The sequence below is a fragment of the Chiloscyllium punctatum genome, unplaced genomic scaffold (assembly GCF_047496795.1).
Source record: "Chiloscyllium punctatum isolate Juve2018m unplaced genomic scaffold, sChiPun1.3 scaffold_91, whole genome shotgun sequence".
Lineage (NCBI taxonomy): Eukaryota > Metazoa > Chordata > Chondrichthyes > Orectolobiformes > Hemiscylliidae > Chiloscyllium > Chiloscyllium punctatum.
In genome coordinates this window covers 192,616-197,925 of record NW_027309825.1, presented here as the reverse complement: position 1 = coordinate 197,925, position 5,310 = coordinate 192,616, and the positions used below count along the sequence as shown (strand labels likewise).

The 5,310-nt window shown below is 43.9% G+C and overlaps 1 non-coding gene across 1 annotated transcript; it reads left to right on the top strand.

Annotated features, from left to right (window-relative positions):
- Nucleotides 1-2,329: 2,329 nt before the first annotated feature.
- Nucleotides 2,330-2,401, top strand: trnah-gug (transfer RNA histidin (anticodon GUG)). Its single transcript has one exon. It is a non-coding gene; the product is annotated as a tRNA-His (tRNA).
- Nucleotides 2,402-5,310: the final 2,909 nt, after the last annotated feature.

Sequence of the window (5,310 nt, the reverse complement as noted above, 5' to 3'; positions counted from 1 at the left end):
TCACAGGAGACTCCAGATGGATAATACCGTGGTTGACTCTTAAGTGTCCTCTGGGAAATAACTGACGTACTAGGCATGAATACATTTATTTTAAAAATCCCACTTTCCCATTCATGTTTGGAATCAATTGCCCATTAAATGTTGCAAACGTACGCTCATCCATTACTTCCTCAGCAAGTTAATTACACACGTTAAACACCTTCCCTATAAAAATGCCGCACGTCTTTTTTTTAAAATCTCTTTTCATCTTAAACATATGCCCTCTCGTCTTGAAATCCCCCTCCTGGGAAAAGGCAGCTATCATTAACTCTAAACTTGTCTCTCAATAATTCATAAACTTCTGTCAGGTCGCCGTTCAAACCCCGAACCGAGAGTGAAAACAGTCTCAACTAGAGAAAGTGAGAACTGCAGATGAGAGATCAGAGTCGAGAGTGTTGTGCTGGGAAAGCACAGCAGATCAGGCAGCATTTGAGGAGCAGGAGAATCGACGTTTCGGGAAAGAGCCTGATGAACGACACTTGCGCGAAAAAAAAATATTCTCCTGCTCCTCGGATGCTGCCTTACCTGATGTGGTTTTCCAGCACCCCAATCTCGAATCTGAAAATAGTCTCAGCCTATCCAGCCTTTCATTATCACTCAAACCTTCCACAGGCAACATGCGTGTATACCTTTTGTGAACCTACTCCAGCGGAATAATATCATTCCCACAACTGGGCGACAAGAACTGGACATAAAATTCCAGAAGACGCCTCAACAATGTCCTGCAAAACTTCAACATAACGTCCCAACTACTATACACAAAGGACTGAGCAATGAAGGGACGTATGTTAAATGCCTTTGAACCATCTTGTCTGTTGGTAATGCAAATTACAAGGAATTATGTACCTGCACTCCGAGCTTCCCTGTTCTCCAACATCCGCAAAGCCATACTCTTTTTGTTGTACCAAAATGCAATACCTTCCATTTATCCAGATTGAACTCCATGTTACATTTTTCAGTCCAACGACTCATTGGATTAAGATCTTTTTGAAACTTAGATCATCTTCCTCACTGTCTACAATTCTGGTGTCACCTGCAAACCTATGAAGCATGTCTGCAGTGAGTTCCACTGTTTTCTCATATAGATCAATGTTTCATATTTACTTGTAGTTGCCGTGATTTAGCAGTGTGCAGATCATAGAACAGTTAGTCATGCAATTAACCATGAGAAAGAAAGCTGCAGACTACAGGGAGATATAAAACAATTGGAAATAAAAATGGTGAAAGCAATTCATTCCACGGAAGTGGGTGATAATGAAGCAAATTTAAACTTCAAACCAGCTGCTCACGCTCCAGTTGTGGCACTCAGCTGTCTCAGCAAGATGCACTGTAGATCGCTGTTATTATAAACGGGAACAGATTTACCCTTCTGCCCCGCTTTTGACCAGGAGCACTCCCAATCTTGGAATTGCTTGCGCCTCTAAACCATCATAGAAATACCTTGCATTCTCCGGTTGCCTCTCTTGAGCCATCGAGTATCTCTGCGACCTCATTCCCATCTTGATTTCAAGTTGGTTATTCGCGACTGCGCCACTCAGTTCCTCTGATTCTGGGGCAGGGAACTGGGACTATGTGGCAGCAGTGGTTACTGCCTTGTGTGGGGAAACTCGTGAAGTAACCGATGTTAAACTGCATTGCTATTGAAGCATACATTTCAACAAAAGCTTGGTAAAAACAATGACTGCAGATGCTGGAAATTAGATTCTGGATTAGTGGTGCTGGAAGAGCACAGCAGTTCAGGCAGCATCCGAGGAGCAGTAAAATCGACGTTTCGGGCAAAAGCTCGTCATCAAGAATTCAGGCAGAGAGCCTGAAGGGTGGAGAGATCAGTGAGAGGAGGGAGGGGTGGGGAGAAAGTAGCATAGAGTACAATAGTTAAGTGGGGGAGGGGATGAAGGTGATAGGTCGGGGGGAAGGGTGGAATGGATAGGTGGAATAGATGATAGGCAGGTAGGACAAGTCAGGACAAGTCATGGGGATAGTGCTGAGCTGGAAGTTTGGAAATGGGGTGAGGTGGGGGAAGGGGAAATGAGGAAACTGTTGAAGTCCACATTGATGTCCCCGGAGTCTTTGATGTTTTGGAGAAATCTATTTATCTCAGCCTTCAACACATTAATGATGGAATCACCACAGCCACTGGGTGAACCGATATTAAACGGTCAGCCCATTCTGAGTTCCCACATATCTGCCACTGTTCGCTAAGCACTGATATTGTGGATTTGGTGCTCTGCCTAACATTTCTTATGATATTGTACTTATTGCGTGAGCTCTGTGTGTTCGTCTGTGGGTTGCCGTGATCGTATAGTGGTTAGTACTCTGCGTTGTGGTCGCAGCAACCTCGGTTCGAATCCGAGTCACGGCAGTAACAGCTCTGTGTGTCCCAGTCTTTTGTGAAACACAAAGGAATCAGTTGTTTTAAAGTTTTGATTTTCTCCAAGGTGATTGTTTTTTTTCCTTCAAGCTCTGCTCGCTCACATCTCTGTGTTTCATATGTCAGAATTCAAATCCACCCGTTCTCAGAGATTTCTTCCCTCCTACGATCACGAACCGAACTTTCCATCCCATACCCATTTCATTAATTTGGAGATGCTGGTGTTGGACTGTGGAGTACAAAGTTAAAAATGACCCAAAACCAGGTTATGGTCTTACAGGTTTAATGGAAGCACTAGCTTTCGGAGCGCAGCTCTTTCATCATGTGTTTGAGGAGTCATTTCCTATTTCATTAAGGCACGGCATTATCTAATACAGACTCTCACGTTGATACCGATCAGTCTGTATGGCTGCAGTCACTGTTGCTGGGTGAACGTGCCCCAACCCCACCATCGGGACCTGCAGACCATTTGATCCATTTGGTTACCACTGTTGTGAGTTCAATGCTCATGTAGCAGCTTTTACTGATGTGGACCAGATATTATTGCGGGGGGTCAAGCTCAGAAAATTGGCACAGAACAGTATCGGGGAAAAGCGACTTAATTGGATAAGATCAGTTTCACTGCTTTTCTGCAATGGCCAAGCGCTATTACCACTGAACACTGAACTGTTAATTCAGACACCTGGGACCTGGGTTTGACTCCGACCATGCTCGGTGGTAGAATTGGGATTCAATAAATATCCGGAATTACGAATCTTATAACTCCTATATATCCATGTTCAATTGTTGAGAAAAAACAAATCCATCTGACGCCATTTAAGGAATGAAACTGTCATTCTTACCTGCTCGGGCCTCCATGTCACTCCACACTCACTACAATATGGTTGAGTCTCAACTGCCCGCTGTGCAATTAGGGATAGCAATCAATACTGCCGAGACAGCGACGCCCTCATACTGTAACAGAACAGGAAAAAATAGTTCATTCGGCCCTAGCTAGATTACTGTGTGCAGTTCTGCAATTCAGAGTACTGCATGGATGTGATCGCACTGGGAACGTTGCGGTAGAGATTCACTGGGATATTGTCTGGGCTGAAAAGTTTCAGTTGTGAGGAGAGATTGGACAGACTGGGGTTGTTTGTCGCCGAGCGGAGGAGATTGGAGAAGACATGACTGAGATGTACTAAATGCTGAGGGATATGGATGGGATAGACTGAAAGAAGCTTTTGTTATTGATGGAGGGATCGAACACTGGGGCCAAGAGATTTCGGGAAAAGGCAGAAAGGTTAGAGTAGATTTGCGGAAAGGGTCAGAGAGGCGGAAATCATTCTCACCTTAAAAAAAATTGAGATGTTAATTTGCGATGCCAAAACATGTAAGATTATAGGCTAAACGATGGAACTTGATTCTTTTCGTTAAGCAGTTGTGTTTGACAAGTGCGGCCACAACAGGCTGAACGGTCTCCTTCGATGTTGTTGTCCTCCACAGTATCGTGGTTAGTGTCCCGCCTGTCACAGGGTTCAATCCCCCGCTGGGGGCATCGTAAAGGTTTTAAACCTGTCGCTCTGTTCCCCAGTGAAGGTTATTAATGGCTGGCCTTCCATTCTCGATGGGACATGTCACAGGAAGGACTGTGCTGTCTGAATCAGAGTGGGGAAGGACTGCAGCTCCCGGTGAGACAGTGTCAGTGAAAGTGCAAACACGTAACTTCAGCACATTGTGTTTGTTTTGCAATGAAAACCATTATATAGAGTCGTTCCTGACTGATATGTTTATTTAAAGCAGGAATCTGAGGAAGAAAACAGAATAAACTCATTCAGATCTGAGCGCAGAGACATTTCCAGCAGAACTACTGAGGTTGTACAGCGGAGAACCGCTTTTGGATGCATTGAATTCGGGTTGGTGGGCGCAGCTTGCTTTCACTGGGCGGAGTTACCAGTGTGTAAATGATACAGATAGTGTTCAATGTGATGGTACATTTGTTCAGTGGTTCGCACTGCTCTTAACTCTATAGGTCAGGTGAATTTGCCATGTTAAATTGCGCTGATGTGTCCAGGGAGTGAATTCAGTAAGTTAAGTAAATTAGCCATGGGTAACGCGGTAATAAGGTCAGCAGTCACACGATGCCAGGTTTTATTCCAGCAGGTTTAGTTGAAATCACAAGCCAGAGGCCTGCGGGGATAGAGACGAGAGCTAGGTCTGGTTGAGATGCTGTTCAGAGTCTCCCTACAGACTCGATTGTCTGAACTGTACTTTCTGCATTGGAGGGAATCGGAGATTCTATCAGAGAGGACACTGTCAGCGTTTACTGGGCTGCTAAGACATTGGAGACGATGCTGACGGCATTTAGTGGGGATGGAGTTTTATTTATTTGTGTTTTGGAAAATTCGAAACTAAACCAAGAAAAACAGAATGGAAGTTTTCCAGAGTATTTGAGGTTTGGAGAGAGTAAATATGTGGCAAATTCACTCTTTCAAGTTCATAAATTTCTGAAAGTCAAGATTTCAAAACCATAGATGTAGGACAAAGAAATAATGGGAGCAGATTTTTTGTCATTCAGACAATCCGTTTCCAAAATATTTGCAAAGGCACATTTAGAGACACAGAAGCAGCGAGTTTCACCAGGAGAGAGACAGCCTGTGGCCAGGTAAAAGTGTAAAGGACGGTGTCGGGGGTAGATGGTGCGAGGAAACAATATCTAATTTGGACGACTTCAGATGCAAAGAAATATCGGAAACGTCTGCAGCTGAGTAAGATTCAGCAAAAAGAAAACTCATAGTTTTGAAAGATTTCTATTAATATTCCACATGAAGCATTATAAATGGAACTGAGCAGATTTTGTCTATTGTCAAGACACAGCTATTCCATAATGAATAGGAAGTGAACGGTCTCTTGGAGATCGA